General features: G+C 45.7%; 1 pseudogene; it reads right to left on the reverse strand.

Annotated features, from left to right (window-relative positions):
- Positions 1-17,001: 17,001 nt before the first annotated feature.
- LOC134967152 (5S ribosomal RNA) lies at positions 17,002-17,121 on the reverse strand (annotated as a pseudogene).
- Between the last annotated feature and the right edge of the window lie 7,384 nt (positions 17,122-24,505).

A 24,505-nucleotide genomic window follows, 5' to 3' on the forward strand; every position in this document is an offset into this window, starting at 1 on the left:
CAGCACCGGTGAGGATGGGCCCGTCTTATGCGTTGTCTCTAAATCCCTCAGCCGCTGAAGTAAAGCAGTCTTTTCCCCCATTCTTTCCTTTTTCAGCATGGAACCTAGCTGGATGAGCTTCCCCCGCAAAACACACTTGTGGGATTCCCATACCGTGTCCCGGGAGACAACTGGCGTTTCATTTGTTATAAAATAATTTTCCATTGTCTCAAGTAGCTGGGGTTGAAACCTCGTTTCCATTAAAAGTTGTTCGTTCAACCGCCAAGTGCATTGTTTGGAGTGTGGATAGGACGTCTCCAGGGTCAGGGAGATAGGAGCATGATCCGACCAGGTAATTAAGCCAATATCAGTTTCCCTAACTAGATGCAGAAATCTGTGGGACAAGAGAAAATAATCTAACCTAGAGTAGGTGTCGTGCGGTCTGGAATAGAACGTGTAGTCCCTGTCCCCGGGGTGTTGGAGCCTCCAGGTGTCAACCAGCTGGTGGTCGTGGAGAGAACAACGCACTCTATGGTGCGATGCTAGGGAGGATCTAGCCGGCACCCCGGAGATGTCCACCTCTGGCTGGAGAGTCCAATTAAGATCACCTCCAATAACTGGGATACCTGTAATCAAGGGGGCAATACGATTGAGAACCTTCACTAAGAAACTAGGTTGTGATTGGTTGGGGACGTATATATTAATGAACGTATAGAGCTGATCAAACAGTTTATATTTCACCAGGAGTGTTCTGCCCTCCTCTAAAGACACAGACGTAATTTCCCGAAAAGGCAAGCGTTTGGACAGCAAAATAGCAACACCCAAAGACTTGCCTTTGCTGTTGTTGTTATAAAAGGAGTGTGGGAAATTATGGTCTTTGAAAACCGGGGCCGCTCCCACTTTGAAGTGCGTTTCCTGTAAAAAGGCAACATCAGCCCGGAATGCAAAAAGATCCCTAAGCACCCTTGAGAGTTTCTCCGGGACATTAAGGCCTTTCACATTAAGAGAAACCAATTTTATGGCCGTCGCTTTGGGGTCAACCGCCATCATCTAGAAACCAGAGAGAAATGCGGAGTCCGGCAGCGAGGGCAGAACAACTCTCGAAACAGAGGACCACACATCGGGGGGTGGGAGAGAAAAGAGAGAAAGAATGAAACAGAAGCAAGGAATACATGGAATACATAAGGAGGGTAGTTCAAAGAACCTAACCCAAGCAAAAATCTGCAAATGAAACCAGGAACTTAGAAATAGAACACACTACCGCCTCTCGGGAGCTTGGATGCGTTAGTCGCATCGGAGACCGAGAATACTCGGGCGGTGTAGGGGCGAACTGGGGGTTAGTGCCGGCCCCAGCCACAACAGGAATGTTGATATCACAGTCAGAAATATAACTAACAGTTCGATCACACAACTATAGAACACTTCAGAAAAACATCATATAACCAAGAACAAATACCTCCAACCCAGTCAGGTCAGATGGGTACTTGTCGAGTCAAGTACGATCCCGATGCCCCGATCACATCTCCAAAGGGAGTATGAGTCATAGAGCAAAGAAATCCCTTGAATCGGCAAGAAACCTTTTTAACTAAATAAGGGTCACTTGAAATTACTAAAGTAAATGTTCCGAACCATGTAGAGACCCTCATTTCTTCGTCGACTGCGTGAGGGAACGCTGCTCTCTAGGGGGTTTCGGGTTACGGTGGACAAGGTGCCAGTCATTGTCAGGGTGAGAGAGTTCTGGGGGAACACCACATGTCAGGGGCTCCTGCCAATCTGGGAGAGAGACCTGCGGCACACCTAACGCTTGGCAGAAAAGGGGCAAGTCGGAGGAGTCCTTAAAGGAGTACAGTTTCCCATTTTGCGAGACCTGGAGTCCGAACGGAAAGCCCCATCTATACTTAATACCCAGCTTCCGGAGCTCCACGGTGAGCGGGTGTAGAGCTCTTCGCTTTTGAAGGGTCGACCACGATAGGTCCTGAAAGATCTGAATTCTATGAGATGCAGTCTCTATCACATCCATGCAACGGGTCTTGCGGAGGATCTCCTCCTTTACTGTGTAATAATGTAGGCGGCAGATGATGTCGCGGGGGCGGTCAGACGGTGTCCCTCTGGGTCTCAGGGCTCGGTGGGCCTTATCGAACTCGATGGTCGAGGCAGGATCACGGCCCAAGAGTTCGTTGAATACCGTCGTAAGGAAACCAAAAAGACAATCAGGCGAGATGTCCTCTGAGACCCCCCGGATCCTCAAGTTATTTCTCCTTCCGCGGTTATCTAAATCTTCTACACGGTCTTGGAGCTGTTGAAGGCTTGACACCTGCTTAAGAACTGTGGCTCTGAGAGCATTGTGTGCCACTGCCATGTCTGAAGAGAAGCCTTCCAGTGAAGACAGGCGGGAACCAATATGCGTTATTTCTGCCTGAACCACGGCAATATCCGAGCGGACAGTTTCTCTGACCCTACCCTCCAAATGCTCAAAGTCTTGCTTCGTTGGGAGGGCCTGAAGAAGGTTCAGAATCTGAGAGAGGCTTCCCGGATCCGTCGTGGTGTGTGGGTCTTCCACTTGGGACACCCCTTGAGAGGCCGAGTCCGAAGCAAGCGAGAGACGTGGGGTCGAAGGCAAAGAGGCATCTATCGTGGGGGTGGAGCCCTGGGGAAGGAGAAATTGTCTCATACCGGCTGAAGTCGGAGTATCCATTGCACACATCGGAGTGACCTTTTGTGACTTCCTTCCTCTCCCTTGCGATCCTTTCTTACCTCTCACCATGAGGCACTTTAGTTACTTCAGTAGGACATCAGGACTAGTGTTGTGTGATTAGAGCAACATCCCGTCAAGGCCAGCGCCCGCATGCCACCCCAGAATCTAAGTGGCTAGCCGGACATTAGTGTGGAAGTAAACTTGCAGAAAAGAAACAGTAAGCTTGCATAGCCACAGGATGTCGACATAGCAACGCACGTTATGAGCAAATGGTAAAATGACAAAAATCCAGGCTCCACTGTTTCACAAGTATGGCAGTAGAGTGGTTCAGTGGGAGCTGACCATGGGGGCAATTTTAAGGTAGGTAAAGGTGGCTGCAGCATTCAACCCGGTCCACAAATCTGGTGAAGCTCGGGAAGGAGAGGTGTGCCCTGGACCTGCACAGGGCCCACTGGGGACAGGTTGCATATATGAGAGCTGTGGGTAAGCAGTGTCAGGGGAGGAAGCTGCAGGAGGCTCTATACACTCCCTCACCAGAGGCTGCCTGTCCTGGAGGAGAGTGAGGACGATGCCAGCTATCCAGCCGTCAGCCGCCGCCAGGTAAAGGGAGTCAGCCCAGTGGGGGTGTAAGGGGTGAGGGTCGAGGTCCAGGAGCTCCGGGGGGGCCGCTCTGTATGTGCAGCGGGGCGCAGGCGCTGAGCAGCGCCAACCACAAGATGGCCACCGCCCACCACACGCGCCCCGGCCGTTACCTCAAGCGGGTCCCGCTGTCCTCAGATTTCGGGAGGGATCGCAGCTTGTCGGCGGTGTGTCTTGCAGTAGGGAACAGAGCCCAGACAGAGGAGAGGGTTCGTGGTGCAGGCGGGTCCAGCGGCGATCATCCTCAGCAGCCTGCTTCCATAATTGAGGTCCCGGCTCCCGCGACGGAGGTAGGCCGCAATCTTCAGGGAGCAGCGCAGGTCCCCCCCGATTCCGCAGCACTAACCCCCAAATGCAGGGCAGTTCTACAGGCCCAGGCAAGTATAATATGGCCAGCAGTCACTTAAACTTCAGGTTAGGGCACACTTATAAGGAGATGCAGGCCGGAGCTCCACTGAATCACAGCCTTCCCTGATGCCGGCCACGCCACGCCCCTCCCAGTTTGTTTTTTTATTCAAGTCCCTGGGTTACGACGGATAAGAAGAGAACTACACAGGATTGGTTGTAAGTATAATTTTTATTTGACAGGTATCCCGTGGATTCTACTGGACAAGGGGACCGAGGGGCTCCGTGGGACAATAGGTAAGTATGTGAGTGTGTAAGTGTGCATGTATGTAAAATAAAGCTTTACTGTCACGGTGTGTGTGTGTGTTGTGTTTTTTGGGGGGGTTTTGTTGTTGTTGTAGAACTACAGGTACCAGCAGGCCCGTTATTTCCCCGCATGCTGGTACTTGTGGTTCTCCAAGTACCAGCTTGCAGGGGAGGCTTTCTGGGACTTGTAGTTCTACAACAAAAAACAATATTCTTTATTTTTACTCAGAGGCTACCAGCCCCCCATCCACCGCCCAGGGATGGGGGCTGATAGCCTCTGAGTAAAAATAAAGAATATTGTTTGGGGGGGACAGCCTCAGGCTTCACCCCTGGTCCTTGGGTGGCTGAAGGGGGACCCCTTGATTTAAGGGGTCCCCACTCCTCCAGGGAACCCCGGCCAGGGGCGACTAGTTGAGGGGGGTAATGCCACGACTGCAGGGACCAATATAAAAGTGTCCCCCAGCTGTGGCATTATCTCTCTGGCTAGTGGAGCCCGGTGCTGGTTTAGAAAATGCGGGGGACCCCTACATCTTTTGTCCCCCGTATTTTTTGTACCAGGACCGGATGCAGAGCCCGGTGCTGGTTGTATAAATATGGGGGGACCCTACGCAAGTTTTCCCCTGTATTTTTACAACCAGGGCCGGCTCAAAGAGCCGGAGGCGGGTTATGCATAGGAGGCAATTTTTTTCTTTGGTTTTTAACTATTTAAGTACTTCTCATAATGTACACAATGAAGCCCTGCACGAATCTTACTGATCCGGCCGGACTTCATTGTGTTATGTCCGGCAGTGTTTTACTAATCACTCATGTAATACACTGCCTGACAATACGAATCACATCGACATCGGAAAATACGAAAATAGAAAACTCGGCAGCTTAGTAAATTACTGTAGAAGTATTCAAAAAGTTGCTGTAAAATACGTTCGATAAAATTCAAGCTCAAACTCCCTACAAATCGGCACAAACACGAATATTAGTAAATAAACCCCAAGGAATTGTAACTAAGAAATCTCATTAACTCATTTAACAATACTGCATACATTTCTTATATAAGAGACTAATACTAAAGAGGAGAGTACAGCATCATTACATTCACTCCAATGTTGTTTAAGACCGATTCAAGCAGGCTATAACAAAAGGAAAGTGTTGGAGATTAACAATAAACTTTGCTAGGATAAAATTGCTGCATATCAGTTTCAGGAATTGGTAATAAATGTAATGGCTGATTTGTAATATCATCCTAGCTCAAAGACAGGAAACAAAAATTCAATAGTACAGTTAAAGTCCACTGAGAAGTATATAGCATTAAGGGCAACTTTTATCAGCTGCACTGTCAAATGGTGCATTAGCATTGGATTTAATAATTTCTGTTAACTGACTTTCCCTTATGCTGCTTTCAGATCGCAAATGCCGGATCCTACCCGGTAAGGGAAACGTGTCCTTACCGGGTGGGATCCGGCATTTGCTCTCCACTGCTGGCTTTCCAACCTGGCAATATACCGGGTCGGTTGCCATAGCAGCGGGGGGCGCAGCAGCAGCAGGGGCGGGGGTGGAGGCGGCGCTGGGAGATGAGCTCATCTCCTGCGCCGCCTCTCCCTATGCTGTGAATGGGAGCCGTGTCGCATCGAAACGGCTCCCATTCACACTGCACCTGACCCGGTATTCAACCCGGTAATAACCCTTCTTTTTAACCGGGTTGAATTACCGGTTCAGGCGACCCGCTAATTCGGCAAAGGTGCTTTCACATCGCACACTGACCCGTTTCGACACGGCAATATGCCGTGTCGATACCGGGTTATTTGTGCGATGTGAAAGGGGTATTAGTTACAAGAAAAGGACTGCTATTTTAGAAAGTTAATCTATACTACAGTATAAATCGGAGGGAGAAACAACTTTAAATACCTTCTGGAGACCAGTTTGCCACATTGGAGTTATTTGTACTTCGAGAACAGAAGTAACAGCAATATCTATATTTCTCATACGTCCTAGAGGATGCTGGGGACTCCGTAAGGACCATGGGGTATAGACGGGATCCGCAGGAGACATGGGCACACTATAAGACTTTGAATGGGTGTGAACTGGCTCCTCCTTCTGTGCCCCTCCTCCAGACCTCAGTTAGATTCTGTGCCCAGGAGTGACTGGACACTAGAGATGAGCGGGTTCGGTTTCTCTGAATCCGAACCCGCCAGAACTTCATGTTTTTTTTCACGGGTCCGAGCGACTCGGATCTTCCCGCCTTGCTCGGTTAACCCGAGCGCGCCCGAACGTCATCATGACGCTGTCGGATTCTCGCGAGGCTCGGATTCTATCGCGAGACTCGGATTCTATATAAGGAGCCGCGCGTCGCCGCCATTTTCACACGTGCATTGAGATTGATAGGGAGAGGACGTGGCTGGCGTCCTCTCCGTTTAGACACTTGATTTACTAATTTTGGGGAGCATTAGGAGTACTCAGTAGTGTACAGTGCAGAGTTTTGCTGATAGTGACCAGTGACCACCACTTTTATTTATAATCCGTTCTCTGCCTGAAAAAAGCGATACACAGCACACAGTGACTCAGTCACATACCATATCTGTGTGCACTGCTCAGGCTCAGGCCAGTGTGCTGCATCATCTATTATCTATATATAATATTATATATCTGTCTGACTGCTCAGCTCACACAGCTTATAATTGTGGGGGAGACTGGGGAGCACTACTGCAGTGCCAGTTATAGGTTATAGCAGGAGCCAGGAGTACATAATATATTATATAGTGAGTGACCACCAGACACACAGTGCAGTTTATTTAATATATCCGTTCTCTGCCTGAAAAAAGCGATACACACAGTGACTCAGTCAGTCACATACCATATCTGTGTGCACTGCTCAGGCTCAGGCCAGTGTGCTGCATCATCTATATATATTATATATCTGTCTGACTGCTCAGCTCACACAGCTTATAATTGTGGGGGAGACTGGGGAGCACTACTGCAGTGCCAGTTATAGGTTATAGCAGGAGCCAGGAGTACATAATATTATATTAAAATTAAACAGTGCACACTTTTGCTGCAGGAGTGCCACTGCCAGTGTGACTAGTGACCAGTGACCTGACCACCAGTATATAATATTAGTAGTATACTATCTCTTTATCAACCAGTCTATATTAGCAGCAGACACAGTACAGTGCGGTAGTTCACGGCTGTGGCTACCTCTGTGTCGGCACTCGGCAGCCCGTCCATAATTGTATATACCACCTAACCGTGGTTTTTTTTTCTTTCTTTATACATACATACTAGTTACGAGTATACTATCTCTTTATCAACCAGTCTATATATTAGCAGCAGACACAGTACAGTGCGGTAGTTCACGGCTGTGGCTACCTCTGTGTCGGCACTCGGCAGCCCGTCCATAATTGTATATACCACCTAACCGTGGTTTTTTTTTCTTTCTTTATACATACATACTAGTTACGAGTATACTATCTCTTTATCAACCAGTCTATATATTAGCAGCAGACACAGTACAGTGCGGTAGTTCACGGCTGTGGCTACCTCTGTGTCGGCACTCGGCAGCCCGTCCATAATTGTATATACCACCTAACCGTGGTTTTTTTTTCTTTCTTTATACATACATACTAGTTACGAGTATACTATCTCTTTATCAACCAGTCTATATTAGCAGCAGACACAGTACAGTGCGGTAGTTCACGGCTGTGGCTACCTCTGTGTCGGCACTCGGCAGCCCGTCCATAATTGTATATACCACCTAACCGTGGTTTTTTTTTCTTTCTTTATACATACATACTAGTTACGAGTATACTATCTCTTTATCAACCAGTCTATATATTAGCAGCAGACACAGTACAGTGCGGTAGTTCACGGCTGTGGCTACCTCTGTGTCGGCACTCGGCAGCCCGTCCATAATTGTATATACCACCTAACCGTGGTTTTTTTTTCTTTCTTTATACATACATACTAGTTACGAGTATACTATCTCTTTATCAACCAGTCTATATATTAGCAGCAGACACAGTACAGTGCGGTAGTTCACGGCTGTGGCTACCTCTGTGTCGGCACTCGGCAGCCCGTCCATAATTGTATATACCACCTAACCGTGGTTTTTTTTTCTTTCTTTATACATACATACTAGTTACGAGTATACTATCTCTTTATCAACCAGTCTATATATTAGCAGCAGACACAGTACAGTGCGGTAGTTCACGGCTGTGGCTACCTCTGTGTCGGCACTCGGCAGCCCGTCCATAATTGTATATACCACCTAACCGTGGTTTTTTTTTCTTTCTTTATACATACATACTAGTTACGAGTATACTATCTCTTTATCAACCAGTCTATATATTAGCAGCAGACACAGTACAGTGCGGTAGTTCACGGCTGTGGCTACCTCTGTGTCGGCACTCGGCAGCCCGTCCATAATTGTATATACCACCTAACCGTGGTTTTTTTTTTTCTTTCTTTATACATACATACTAGTTACGAGTATACTATCTCTTTATCAACCAGTCTATATATTAGCAGCAGACACAGTACAGTGCGGTAGTTCACGGCTGTGGCTACCTCTGTGTCGGCACTCGGCAGCCCGTCCATAATTGTATATACCACCTAACCGTGGTTTTTCTTTCTTTCTTTATACATACATACTAGTTACGAGTATACTATCTCTTTATCAACCAGTCTATATATTAGCAGCAGACACAGTACAGTGCGGTAGTTCACGGCTGTGGCTACCTCTGTGTCGGCACTCGGCAGCCCGTCCATAATTGTATATACCACCTAACCGTGGTTTTTTTTTCTTTCTTTATACATACATACTAGTTACGAGTATACTATCTCTTTATCAACCAGTCTATATATTAGCAGCAGACACAGTACAGTGCGGTAGTTCACGGCTGTGGCTACCTCTGTGTCGGCACTCGGCAGCCCGTCCATAATTGTATACTAGTATCCAATCCATCCATCTCCATTGTTTACCTGAGGTGCCTTTTAGTTGTGCCTATTAAAATATGGAGAACAAAAATGTTGAGGTTCCAAAATTAGGGAAAGATCAAGATCCACTTCCACCTCGTGCTGAAGCTGCTGCCACTAGTCATGGCCGAGACGATGAAATGCCAGCAACGTCGTCTGCCAAGGCCGATGCCCAATGGCATAGTACAGAGCATGTCAAAACCAAAACACCAAATATCAGTAAAAAAAGGACTCCAAAACCTAAAATAAAATTGTCGGAGGAGAAGCGTAAACTTGCCAATATGCCATTTACCACACGGAGTGGCAAGGAACGGCTGAGGCCCTGGCCTATGTTCATGGCTAGTGGTTCAGCTTCACATGAGGATGGAAGCACTCAGCCTCTCGCTAGAAAACTGAAAAGACTCAAGCTGGCAAAAGGCAAAGCACCGCAAAGAACTGTGCGTTCTTTGAAATCCCAAATCCACAAGGAGAGTCCAATTGTGTCGGTTGCGATGCCTGACCTTCCCAACACTGGACGTGAAGAGCATGCGCCTTCCACCATTTGCACGCCCCCTGCAAGTGCTGGAAGGAGCACCCGCAGTCCAGTTCCTGATAGTCAGATTGAAGATGTCAGTGTTGAAGTACACCAGGATGAGGAGGATATGGGTGTTGCTGGCGCTGGGGAGGAAATTGACCAGGAGGATTCTGATGGTGAGGTGGTTTGTTTAAGTCAGGCACCCGGGGAGACACCTGTTGTCCGTGGGAGGAATATGGCCGTTGACATGCCAGGTGAAAATACCAAAAAAATCAGCTCTTCGGTGTGGAGGTATTTCACCAGAAATGCGGACAACAGGTGTCAAGCCGTGTGTTCCCTTTGTCAAGCTGTAATAAGTAGGGGTAAGGACGTTAACCACCTCGGAACATCCTCCCTTATACGTCACCTGCAGCGCATTCATAATAAGTCAGTGACAAGTTCAAAAACTTTGGGTGACAGCGGAAGCAGTCCACTGACCAGTAAATCCCTTCCTCTTGTAACCAAGCTCACGCAAACCACCCCACCAACTCCCTCAGTGTCAATTTCCTCCTTCCCCAGGAATGCCAATAGTCCTGCAGGCCATGTCACTGGCAATTCTGACGAGTCCTCTCCTGCCTGGGATTCCTCCGATGCATCCTTGCGTGTAACGCCTACTGCTGCTGGCGCTGCTGTTGTTGCCGCTGGGAGTCGATGGTCATCCCAGAGGGGAAGTCGTAAGCCCACTTGTACTACTTCCAGTAAGCAATTGACTGTTCAACAGTCCTTTGCGAGGAAGATGAAATATCACAGCAGTCATCCTACTGCAAAGCGGATAACTGAGTCCTTGACAACTATGTTGGTGTTAGACGTGCGTCCGGTATCCGCCGTTAGTTCACAGGGAACTAGACAATTTATTGAGGCAGTGTGCCCCCGTTACCAAATACCATCTAGGTTCCACTTCTCTAGGCAGGCGATACCGAGAATGTACACGGACGTCAGAAAAAGACTCACCAGTGTCCTAAAAAATGCAGTTGTACCCAATGTCCACTTAACCACGGACATGTGGACAAGTGGAGCAGGGCAGGGTCAGGACTATATGACTGTGACAGCCCACTGGGTAGATGTATGGACTCCCGCCGCAAGAACAGCAGCGGCGGCACCAGTAGCAGCATCTCGCAAACGCCAACTCTTTCCTAGGCAGGCTACGCTTTGTATCACCGCTTTCCAGAATACGCACACAGCTGAAAACCTCTTACGGCAACTGAGGAAGATCATCGCGGAATGGCTTACCCCAATTGGACTCTCCTGTGGATTTGTGGCATCGGACAACGCCAGCAATATTGTGTGTGCATTAAATATGGGCAAATTCCAGCACGTCCCATGTTTTGCACATACCTTGAATTTGGTGGTGCAGAATTTTTTAAAAAACGACAGGGGCGTGCAAGAGATGCTGTCGGTGGCCAGAAAAATTGCGGGACACTTTCGGCGTACAGGCACCACGTACAGAAGACTGGAGCACCACCAAAAACTACTGAACCTGCCCTGCCATCATCTGAAGCAAGAAGTGGTAACGAGGTGGAATTCAACCCTCTATATGCTTCAGAGGTTGGAGGAGCAGCAAAAGGCCATTCAAGCCTATACAATTGAGCACGATATAGTAGGTGGAATGCACCTGTCTCAAGTGCAGTGGAGAATGATTTCAACGTTGTGCAAGGTTCTGATGCCCTTTGAACTTGCCACACGTGAAGTCAGTTCAGACACTGCCAGCCTGAGTCAGGTCATTCCCCTCATCAGGCTTTTGCAGAAGAAGCTGGAGGCATTGAAGAAGGAGCTAAAAGGGAGCGATTCCGCTATGCATGTGGGACTTGTGGATGCAGCCCTTAATTCGCTTAACAAGGATTCACGGGTGGTCAATCTGTTGAAATCAGAGCACTACATTTTGGCCACCGTGCTCGATCCTAGATTTAAAGCCTACCTTGGATCTCTCTTTCCGGCTGACACAGGTCTGCTGGGGTTGAAAGACCTGCTGGTGACAAAATTGTCAAGTCAAGCGGAACGCGACCTGTCAACATCTCCTCCTTCACATTCTCCCGCAACTGGGGGTGCGAGGAAAAGGCTCAGAATTCCGAGCCCACCCGCTGGCGGTGATGCAGGGCAGTCTGGAGCGACTGCTGATGCTGACATCTGGTCCGGACTGAAGGACCTGACAACGATTACGGACATGTCGTCTACTGTCACTGCATATGATTCTCTCAACATTGATAGAATGGTGGAGGATTATATGAGTGACCGCATCCAAGTAGGCACGTCACACAGTCCGTACTTATACTGGCAGGAAAAAGAGGCAATTTGGAGGCCCTTGCACAAACTGGCTTTATTCTACCTAAGTTGCCCTCCCACAAGTGTGTACTCCGAAAGAGTGTTTAGTGCCGCCGCTCACCTTGTCAGCAATCGGCGTACGAGGTTACATCCAGAAAATGTGGAGAAGATGATGTTCATTAAAATGAATTATAATCAATTCCTCCGCGGAGACATTGACCAGCAGCAATTGCCTCCACAAAGTACACAGGGAGCTGAGATGGTGGATTCCAGTTGGGACGAATTGATAATCTGTGAGGAGGGGGATGTACACGGTGATATATCGGAGGGTGAAGATGAGGTGGACATCTTGCCTCTGTAGAGCCAGTTTGTGCAAGGAGAGATTAATTGCTTCTTTTTTGGGGGGGGTCCAAACCAACCCGTCATATCAGTCACAGTCGTGTGGCAGACCCTGTCACTGAAATGATGGGTTGGTTAAAGTGTGCATGTCCTGTTTTGTTTATACAACATAAGGGTGGGTGGGAGGGCCCAAGGACAATTCCATCTTGCACCTCTTTTTTCTTTTCTTTTTCTTTGCATCATGTGCTGATTGGGGAGGGTTTTTTTGGAAGGGACATCCTGCGTGACACTGCAGTGCCACTCCTAGATGGGCCCGGTGTTTGTGTCGGCCACTAGGGTCGCTAATCTTACTCACACAGTCAGCTACCTCATTGCGCCTCTTTTTTTCTTTGCGTCATGTGCTGTTTGGGGAGGGTTTTTTGGAAGGGACATCCTGCGTGACACTGCAGTGCCACTCCTAGATGGGCCCGGTGTTTGTGTCGGCCACTAGGGTCGCTAATCTTACTCACACAGCTACCTCATTGCGCCTCTTTTTTTCTTTGCGTCATGTGCTGTTTGGGGAGGGTTTTTTGGAAGGGACATCCTGCGTGACACTGCAGTGCCACTCCTAGATGGGCCCGGTGTTTGTGTCGGCCACTAGGGTCGCTAATCTTACTCACACAGCTACCTCATTGCGCCTCTTTTTTTCTTTGCGTCATGTGCTGTTTGGGGAGGGTTTTTTGGAAGGGACATCCTGCGTGACACTGCAGTGCCACTCCTAGATGGGCCCGGTGTTTGTGTCGGCCACTAGGGTCGCTAATCTTACTCACACAGCTACCTCATTGCGCCTCTTTTTTTCTTTGCGTCATGTGCTGTTTGGGGAGGGTTTTTTGGAAGGGCCATCCTGCGTGACACTGCAGTGCCACTCCTAGATGGGCCCGGTGTTTGTGTCGGCCACTAGGGTCGCTAATCTTACTCACACAGCTACCTCATTGCGCCTCTTTTTTTCTTTGCGTCATGTGCTGTTTGGGGAGGGTTTTTTGGAAGGGCCATCCTGCGTGACACTGCAGTGCCACTCCTAGATGGGCCCGGTGTTTGTGTCGGCCACTAGGGTCGCTAATCTTACTCACACAGCTACCTCATTGCGCCTCTTTTTTTCTTTGCGTCATGTGCTGTTTGGGGAGGGTTTTTTGGAAGGGACATCCTGCGTGACACTGCAGTGCCACTCCTAGATGGGCCCGGTGTTTGTGTCGGCCACTAGGGTCGCTAATCTTACTCACACAGCTACCTCATTGCGCCTCTTTTTTTCTTTGCGTCATGTGCTGTTTGGGGAGGGTTTTTTGGAAGGGACATCCTGCGTGACACTGCAGTGCCACTCCTAGATGGGCCCGGTGTTTGTGTCGGCCACTAGGGTCGCTTATCTTACTCACACAGCGACCTCGGTGCAAATTTTAGGACTAAAAATAATATTGTGAGGTGTGAGGTATTCAGAATAGACTGAAAATGAGTGTAAATTATGGTTTTTGAGGTTAATAATACTTTGGGATCAAAATGACCCCCAAATTCTATGATTTAAGCTGTTTTTTAGTGTTTTTTGAAAAAAACACCCGAATCCAAAACACACCCGAATCCGACAAAAAAAATTCGGTGAGGTTTTGCCAAAACGCGTTCGAACCCAAAACACGGCCGCGGAACCGAACCCAAAACCAAAACACAAAACCCGAAAAATTTCAGGCGCTCATCTCTACTGGACACACACTAGGGGAGCTCTACTGAGTTTCTCTAAAAGACTTTATTGTTAGGTTTTTTATTTTCAGAGAGACCTGCTGGCTACAGGCTCCCTGCATCGTGGGACTGAGGGGAGAGAATTCAGACCTACTTCTGTGAGTTAAAGGCTCTGCTTCTTAGGCTACTGGACACCATTAGCTCCAGAGGGTTCGATCACTTGGTGCGCCTAGCTGCTCGTTCCCGGAGCCGCGCCGTCACCCCCCTCACAGAAGCCAGAAGAAAGAAGCCGGGTGAGTATGTGAAGATCAGAAGACTTCAGTGACGGAGGTACCGCGCAGCGGTCGTGCTGCGCTCCATGCTCCCACACACCAACGGCACTTACAGGGTGCAGGGCGCTGGGGGGGCAGCAAGTTACTGATGGTCTCCACTGGCAAAAGAGATGCATATTCGGTGCCCCGGCACCGTGTACGATACCCCTGCCAGTATAAAGCAGCGGTCACGCTGCGCGCCATTGCTCCCACACACCAACGGCTGGACAAGGGTGCAGGGCGCAGGGGGGGCGCCCTGGGTGACAATATATACCTCAAATTAAGGCTGGCAAAGCATGTATACAGTGCATAGGCAATGTATACGGACCCCTGCCAGTATAAAAGGCTATATTACTAGCGGGGCTGAAGCGCGCCGAGAAGGGGCGGGGCTTAGCCCTCACAACAGGATTCAGTGCCATTTTCTCAATGTCCCTGCCAAAAGCAATGTATACAGTGCAAACGAGGGGGGGCACAGTGTTTTAGTGCTATATAGTGGGAATTATAGCACTATTTTGTTGTGCATATATCTCTGTGTGTTGCCTGTCAGATATACCCACTATGGCCTTTTTAGTCCACATGTGTCGACATGCGTGAGTGCTCTGTCACAAACAGCTTTTGGGATCGCTGTCGGCATCGCCGACGCCTCTTGGTACTTGATTCAGTAGATGCAGTATCAGCAGGTCGGTAGTTGTATGCTTGTCAAAAGTAAACACTGTATGGGAGATACAGTAGTGTGTGGGTGACCCTGTCGGCACCAACTGTTATTACTGGGTGTAAATTAACATGCTGTAACTGCCTTATACCTTTATATATATTTATATGTATATGTATGGTACAGTTCCAGGGGCCTGTAGCTTGAGCACAGACATGGTAGTATGTGTGCGGGAGTGTTATTAAAATTATATATATGTATACTTCCCTCGGACCCCTCGGGGTCGCAAGAATGTTATTTTGCCTGGTTACTACTCCCTGCTGTCGACGAATACTAGGTTTTCGGTCGACCATAACGTTTCCTGGTAGAGCCACAACTGGGGCATTCAGTACATGGTCATACACATTTAGAACACTTTAATGTCACTAGGGACCCGACGATTCTGGACAATCCGTTTATATGTATGTTTTATATATATATATATAGGATACGTGTGTAATTGTGTGTTACATTATGTATATTCATATTATGATTTATAATGAATGCTGAAGTAAAAGTATTCCTTCTCATGTGCTGGTCGCTCTGTTGATAAAGCTCTAGGTCGGGCGTGACGAGTTGGTCTCAGATCCTCTCAAGGAGTCCGAATGTTTATTCTTTTTCCGACGCGGATAGAATACTGTGAAAGTCAACTCCTGGTCGACACGGGGCCCTGCCACAAAGGATCGTACACAGGAAGCTAAGTGATATTGCATGCACATGCACATAGGGGAGTGTTTATATTCGGAAAGGCATCCGATAGAATTACCCTAAAAAGAGAGGGGATGTTTCTTATGTTGATTCTTTTCTATAACATTGCGGCAGGCTGCCGTGCGAATGCAGGAGGTGTGGCCGGGGGCAGGGGCGGATTGGGAGCAAAAAGCGGCCCTGGAAAAATTTGTACTAGTGGCCCCACATGGGCAGGTTCAGAGGTGTAAGGTCTAGCCATGGGCCATAGCAGTAGCACCCTCCCCCCAACACTTTCCAGATAGTGAGCATGTCCAGCATCAAGGGGGAAGTTAAAAATAAATAAAATTAAATATTATGAGCACATTATATGATACACCTTTAGAATTTAGGAAACTATATCATTCTTTAGAAAGATATATTTTCTTGCTTATTACACCAACCGAATCACTATTCACTCAATCTTATATGTCAGCCAAGCAGGCAGACAGGGTATACACTAGATCAGGGCTGGCCAAACCAGTCCTTGAGATCTACCAACAGTTCATGTTTTCCAGGCCTCCTGGAGATCTGTAGAATTGTCAGTTAGGAATGAATGCAGCACATCTTAATTAGTAATGACTACACCTGTGCACCAGCTAGGTGGTCTGGAAAATGTGAACTGTTGGTAGATCTCGAGGACTGGTTTGGCCAGTCCTGCACTAGATCATCTGCAATCACAGGCTAAGTGGAAAAGTAATTTTCATATAAGCAAATTATTTTGCATCTTATTCATTATGTCAATGAAAAGGACATGTCCTCAAACAAAACTGGCCCTGCGGGTGCGCCGGCCCACCGGGAATCTTCCCTGTGAACCCTATGCCCAATCCGCCTCTGGCCGGGGGAATGCTGAGGCTGGCTCCGAGGGATACTGGAGTTTCTTCCTGGGACGGTGTACCGTTGTTTGGGGATGCCTCAGTTCAGTAAATCTCGGCGGATACTAGCTTCCTGAGTTAGACTCCTTCACAACGGCTGGTAACGCATTCTTTTGTGGGATGCAGTCTGGTTCGATACCGTTCTTTTTTCCTTTTCTGTGCAGATAGTGGAAGGTGAAAAGGTAAGAGTTCTGCAGTAAATACAAAGAACCAGGGAAGAGAAATATTGGAAAATAGACTCTTTTGTGGGAGCACTCTAATTCAGAAGGTAAACTATAATATGTGCAATACTGGTAAGAACATTTTTATTAAGTAAATATTAAAATGAATTTTAGGAGTAACTGTATGTGAACAAAGTAGCTTCGCGAAAATATAGATGAGTTTATATATTATTAGTGATCTCAAATATCACAATATGCGAGTTGCCGGAAGTTTAAAGTCTGTGCTGCTTTTGTCACCATACCATTACACAGTATCTCCCATGTGATGTATGACCATCATTTATTCTGCCAATATCCATTTCAGATCATTATAGATGCAGAGAATTAAATCATTGGTCATCAAAATCCAAATACCGAGTGGCATAAGTGTGAGTGATATTATGTCAGGCAGCCAATTTGTTGCAGTACCAGAGTGTTCAGGGGTGGTCTCCCATCCTAGTACTAACCCGGCCTTTCACTGCTTAGCTTCCAAGGTCAGAAGAGATTGGGCATCTCCAGTGAGTTATGACCGCAATTATTAGGCTCGCCTCTTTGGTCACTCCAAATATATGCAGCTTAGCCGCTGTGTGTTATGGATTGAAGACATGTATAACATAAATGTCACAACCATAAGAGATTACATGCAGTAACCTAACTAATCAGCATGTGACACGGCAGCCACAGAAAGAGTACATCTATAGGTTAAGGTCAATTTATGTGGAGAAATTCACAAAAACCACGTACCATGTACAGATGGACTTGCCTTATACCTAAACATAGAACTTAGGAACACCAGTACGGCCGCACTAGAATATAATATGTCTTAATTCCAAATGTAATTATTCTGCATGAAACAGCCTACACAAAGGCTGGAAAAGACATATATAAAAAAGCTACAAGCTTAGACTGAGTGACCCCTCTGAACCACAGAGATAGAAAGCTATATCCCAGCACTTTATGTATAGAGCCTGCAAATGCTCATAACATTGTTGAGATTAAAAGAAAACCACTGCATGGAGCTCGTCAACAAGTCACTAATTATGACATCAAAATGACCCTCTATGATTATCAAGCCCGTTAATCGCTAAGATATTGAGCGTCAGAAAAAAATAACAGTAACTGAAGCAATTTGTTTTAGGCTAATATTACGAATCAAGTGATCTGGACTGTGATGTGTCTATAATGCAGGCCACATTTGATCTGAATCCCAGCATTAAGCACACCTTAAATAAGGATCCTTAATGTCCAGCTAACTGGAGGTTAGCTACAATATAGTGCTCTCGATAATAGCTAAATAGCAGCAGGATAGCTGAGAGCTACAATGTCTCAAATGCTCCGAATTCTGTGCATAATTAGTTAAGCAAAGCAATATCTAATGACTGCTAGGTAGTGGATAAACAGCCTTTTAGTCACAAAGAAAAGAGGGTGCTGGATAAATGTGGTTTGAGTAGATTTCAGAGAGGTGCATGGTATATACTATACCAGGAACCGGTATTGGTGCTGCCGTTGAGAGTCCCGTTTCCAGCCGTACATAGGCTCCGAGGATTACAGCGGCGTACGTCCGTAGTCTCGCTCCAAGCGAGCGGTAGCTTGAGGCCGTTGCCTGGTGACCGTCTATGGATTCCGGCTGATGCGGTCACGTGTGCGCATCATGTGATCGCAGTGTCCTGACATACGTTTCGCAGGGTGAGCTTGATCACAGGACGTAATGTGATCACTGAAGACTTCAGTTTTTATAGTTCCCCAGATTGTCAATTAGTCAATTTGCGGGCTATTCTCCTTGAATGATTAATTATAATGAACATCAGTATGCTCTGTAAAAGTGGTTAGTTAAATATAAATTCTAAATAAAGGTTGTGACGATATAGAGTGTGATATATTATGTATTAATTAGTATTAAAAAACAGTGCATGAGTGTGTGTAAGATTAGTTGATAAATTAAGTGAAATAGATTAATAATTTAAAAATAATTATTAAGAATATATGGTTGGTTTAATAAGACTAGATCTGTAATGGGTGTATATAATACTGGTTAGTAATGAAAGAGAAAAGAAAAAAAAAGGAGGGTATTATAGGGCAAGGAGGAAAAGTGAAGAAAAGAGGGTGAAAGGGAAGAGTTGTGTGATGAGGGTGGGAAGGTGAGGAGAAATGTGTGCTAAAAATTAAATTAAGAGGGCAGAAAAATTAAAAATCCAGGAAGAGCCCATAGTGAAAGTATAGTAATCGTGTGGGAGTGATTAGGGTAAATAGTAGGATCGATATCTAATAATGTGTATATAGTAAAATAGATTGTCGTTATCCAAAAGATTTTTTAACCAGATCGTTTTATTATTTATAAGCAAATTGGTGGAAAATAAAAATAAAAGGAGAGTTATTATGTTAAATTAAAAAAGACTCTTGCATAGTGGAATTAGTTCAAATATACCCCATAATTTATGTTTTCATTCATACCCGCTGGGTATAAGGATCCGATCTTAAAGCTCCATTCGCTCTCTCTTTTCAATAGGTTCTCAGTTAGGTTGCCCCCCCCCCCCCCCCCGTATTCCAAGTCTGATCCTCTCCAAGCCAAAGACTTTAAGCTCCGCCCATCTGCTTTCATGATAAGTGTAGAAATGGCGGGCAACTGATGTTAGCAGTTTCATCTTAGCCTTGTCTGAGATGGCATTACGAATGGATCCTATATGTTCTAAAATGCGCTGCTTAAGAGGACGAGTTATCATGCCAATGTATCTTTGGTTGCAGCTACATTTAAGACAATAGATAACACCTTCAGTTTGGCAGTTCATATAATCTCTGATTTGTATCATCTTCCCGTACTTATCTTCTATTTCCTTCGTTGGATCAATATATTTGCAGACTTTGCATTTGCCGCAGGGGTATGTTCCGGTAGTTATCGTTTTTTTAGTTGGAAATTTTTGAAAGTGACTCCGTACAAGTCGATCTTTGAGATTTTTAGATCTGCGCCAACTCATGGCAACCTTGTAACCCAGATTTTCGGATAAGGTGGAGTCTGCATGTAGAATGTGCCAATGTTTCTGTATTGCTTCGTTAACCTTTCTCCATTCTTGGCAAAAATTACTGACAAAACGAATGGTGTTATCGGTACTTGACCCTCTTTGATCTTTTTTAAAAATTATATCCTCTCTCTTTATGGTTTTAACAGTTTTCATGGCTTTTTTATAGAGGTTTTACTGTATCCTCTATCACACAGTCTTTTGGTCAGTTCAGCACTTTGTGTTGTAAATTCCTTATCGTCTGAACAGTTCCTGCGAAGACGGAGAAATTCCCCTTTCGGTATATTTTCTATGGTTGGGGGGAAATGAGAACTGGTTTGATGTAGTAATGTGTTTGTTGCTGTGCTCTTCCGGTATAAGTTTGTGGCAATCATTCCTTCTGAATTCTTATAAATCTCTAGTATTAGGGTGTGCAGTCCAGGCCCCCCTTTATTCCTCTATATTTGTATCTATATTGTACACTGGAAGGCAAGGCTTCCTTCCTCTGGTATTGGCACCCCTCCCATTTACCCTCAGGTGTTTTAATTAGCTAGGTTCCTGCATTTCAGATTACACATTGAAAGGGCACTATTTAGAGGTAAGTCCTGTATAAATTTATATAATGTGATAGTATTAGGAATGTTAGGTACCCATGTGATGAAGTCACCTGGCCGCGGTACATGGGCCCGCATATTTGCGCAAATGTGTGCTAAGAACTTCAATTATACTCCATGTTAATTGTGAGGGTTTATATAAATTATTTTTACTATCAGTATTCTTAGTGCTAGGAGTGTGCATCTGCATTTCTCTTCCTCCAGCATAGTATTAGACGCCTCAGCATGATAGCACCTCTTGAAATCTCTAGTATTATGGTGTGCATTCCAGGCCCCCCCTTGAATTCTTATAAATCATCAGGTCCAGAAATGGTAATTCTGATTGGCTTATACTGTGTGTGAGACGAATATTAAGATCATTTTTATTAAGGTGTTCAATGAATTGATGCAGTAGTTGTAGGTCACCTTCCCAGATCATAAAAACATCGTCTATATATCTATTCCACATAATGACGTGAGTTGTAAAAATGTCATTATAATCTTTTAAAACAATTTCTTTTTCCCACCATCCGAGGAATATATTGGCATATGTGGTCGCACAAGCTGCCCCCATAGCCGTACCTCTTGTCTGCAGGTAAAATTGGTCATTAAATGTGAAGAAATTGTAGTGTAACACAAAGTGGAGAAATTTAATTAGAAAGAGATGGAAGTCTTTTCTTCCTTCATTGTGTAGAAAGTATTCCACTGCTCTTATCCCATCTTTATGACCTACAGAGGTGTACAGTGCCTCAACATCTAGTGAAACCAGATATTGATTTTCCTCTAATCTTAAATCATGCACTTTCCTTAGTATATCAGTTGTGTCCTGGACATATGAGGGAAGATCCAGAACAAATTGTCTGAGGTGTAAATCAAGAAAGATACTTGCCCTTTCTGTTAATCCCCCTATGCCAGACACAATGGGTCTTCCTGGTGGGGTCTGGATGTTTTTATGGATCTTGGGCAGCATATAATAGGTAGGGATCCGAGGATTCTGTGTCAATATGTAATCATACTCTTGTTTGGTGATTGTACCTTGTGCTTGATTAATAATGTTTTCATAGATTGTTTTATAATTTTGGAGTGGATTGAGTAATATTCGTCTGTAGCAATTAGTGGTCTCAAGTTGTCGCTGTGCTTCCTTGATGTAGTCAGTTTTAGGCCAGATGACAATGTTGCCCCCTTTGTCTGAGGGCTTGATGACAACATCTTGCCATGTCTGTTTTTCTCTTATGGCAGTTCTTTCATGTCGAGTAAGATTAGAGTGTCCCAAATGTCTATTTTTATTTATATGAGTTTGGTCAAATTCTTTAGCTACCAACTTCATAAAGACCTGTACTTCGGGGCAGATTTGCTCTTGGGGGAAATAGGTAGACTTCTTTTTACAAGTGGGTCTGGTAGTGAGGTCATCTTCAATATGTAGATTTTGTTCTTGTTCAAGTTCCTGTAAAGCAGCAAGAGCTTCCTGTTCAATCTGAAATAGACCTGGAGATTTAGATTCCAAAGATGTTTGAGGAACATCAGATGCGAATATGCCATTTGTCTCCACTTCCACTTGAGCCATTGGGGGGACCATTTCTTTGTCGGCATATAATTTTGTTAGCAGTAACTTTCTACCAAATAATTTTAGATCTTTTTCCCACTTAAATCTGTCGAAGTGTTCTGTGGGGGAGAAGGTCAAGCCTTTATTGAGTATGGATTCTTGAGCTTGTGTGAGTTCATGATCTGAGAGATTAATAATCTTCAGTTTGGAATCATCATCATCGCAACTTTGAGTTACCACCGATCCTGTTGGTGTTGTCTTTTGTATGTATTGCGGGTCATTGGGGGTGAGGAATCCCATTGTTGTGGACCTCTTCTTCCTCTTGTGCCCCCGCCTCGTCTTCCCCCTCTTTGCCTGCCTCTTCCTCCTCGGGGATCCCCTAAAAAAGAGGCTAAGTTCTGAGGGTTATTGGGCGTATCGCTCCTGGGGTTAGAGTATCTGTCTGCTGAATACTCAGGGATATCTTCTGTTCCAGACGTCTCAGCTTCAGATGACGAATATTGACCTGTGTGTTTAGGAGGGTCCTTTTTCCAAGATGGTTTCTGCCATTTAAAGATTTTCCCGGACACAAAGTCTCTTTTATCTCTCACATATTTAGTCTTCTTTCTATCTATAATTGTCTGTTTGTAGGGTTGAAGTTCCAATTTATTTTTCTCAAAACATCTTTGGAATTGAGGATCCTTCTCCCAGCTTTCCAATTTTTTACCTAGTTCCTCTAGGTTATGTTCGCACTCCTCCAATATGAGGTCGTTATGTTTAATTAGAACATTCATAAATTCATTGGAGCATTTTAAAAAAATATGCTCCCATTCTTTTTTCAGAATCTCGCTGGCCAAGTCGAATGTTGGAAAAAAACTCTTGGGCGGAGGCCACGTGGGGATATGTTGTTGGTTCTAATCTGTTTCCTTAGTACAATATTACATTTTTGAAAGTCCTTTTCCCAGCTGATGTGGGGTTCAGTATCTATCAAATCACGCGGAAAGATGTCATCCAAGTTATCCTTGTTTTTACGTCTTGAGCTAAGTTCTTGTTTTAAACTGAAACTCATAATATAATATAATTAAAAACTCCTAAGATGAAATTGTGTACATGGGGCAAGGTGTCCTAAGAGAAGAAAACACAAATCCCTATATAGTGTGACTGTGCAGGTATCCCTGGAAAGCTGAGTTATCAGCCAATATAAAGTTTAGAGAAAGGGGTTTGAAAGGGAACCGCACCAATCCAAACATCAAACAGATAAATAATAACCTCTGAAAAACTGAATTTACACTGAATTGCTTCTGAATATGGCAACCATAGATATAGGGATAATCTATCCTGATATCTGTATGCGTTGCTTTCAGTGGTGCTCCCTAGAGTCAAAAAGTATCAAATACAAAGAACCAAGAAGAGAAATATTGGAAAATAGACTCTTTTGTGGGAGCAGTGGTGGTGTGGACTAGATGGCGCTATCGCTCAAGCAGTGTGTTATGCACACCAGTGCCTGCAGGAAAGTACTGGTGTCAGAACTGTTATGCACTCCAGTGTCTGCAGGAATGTACTGGTGTTTGAACTGTTATGCAAAACAAATGGACTCACAGACAAACTGGGGAATATGACATAACGTACACAGAAGGTAATAGGGTAACAAAATACACACAAAGTGAACAGAGAAGCCCAGAGGCTAAGGAACTGGGTATCTCCCTTGTATTAGAACTGCACAGATGGAAAAAGCAAGATGTTGTGTTTTAATACATAGAGAACCCGAAATGCTGTTGCTAAGGGCAACAGCAAAACCCTAAAGGGTTACCAACGGGTGTGGCAGTAAACTCCTTGGTCAGAGATGGAATGATAGACACAAGGAGAGTCTCCACAATCCTATTTCTCACTTGCAGTGCACGGGTTTTAGCTTACTGCCACTAAACTGACCCCTGACACCTAGCACAGTGAGACAGGATTAGACAGGCAAGTCTTAGAATACAGCCGCAAACTTGCTAAGTTCACAGAGTAGTAACAGAACCCCAGCAAGCTAAACGACTGACTCCAGTCTTACTGCTAGGTCTGGATTGGCAGAGTGTAATACCAAATCCCCAGGCCTATTTGCAGTAAGCAACAAACAAATACAAAGCTACACAGTACTGGCTAACTTTCATGAACTGACTAACCAACAAAGATTCAGCAGCATCTGCTTACCCTGAAAAGAGGCCTTATAAAGCAGGTGCTGTCCACGCCCCACTCAGACCTCACAGACTGTGAGCACAAAAACCAGCACCGGATCCCCTGCCGTGCACAGAGCCTATAACCACTGCACAGCAAAAGACCCGAACCGGAGTATCAGCTGCGCTCAGGTTACTCCACTAGCACTTGTCTCCCGGTTGCCATGACGACGTGGCAGCACAGGGCAGGAGACCCTAACAGTACCCCCCCTCTGACGAGGGGTCAAAGAACCCCTACCACCGGGTTTATCAGGGAACTGCGAGAAGAAAGAGCGTATCAGTCTGGGGGCATGAAGATCACAACTGCGCACCCACGACCGCTCCTCCGGGCCATACCCCTTCCAGTGCACCAAAAATGACAGCCGACCCCGAACCACCTTGGAGTCAAGAATCCTTTCAACAACAAACTCCCTCTGGCCACGTATCAGAAGAGGGGAAGGTCTTCCACTGGAAGAAGGATTACTAATCGCCCGTTTTAAAAGGGAACAATGAAATGTTTTATTGATACCCAAAGAACGGGGCAGATCTAACTGAAATGCCACCGGATTGATAACCCTGGTGATCTTATAAGGGCCGATGAACCGGGGCCCTAACTTA

This window comes from Pseudophryne corroboree, chromosome 10 (assembly GCF_028390025.1).
Source record: "Pseudophryne corroboree isolate aPseCor3 chromosome 10, aPseCor3.hap2, whole genome shotgun sequence".
NCBI lineage: Eukaryota > Metazoa > Chordata > Amphibia > Anura > Myobatrachidae > Pseudophryne > Pseudophryne corroboree.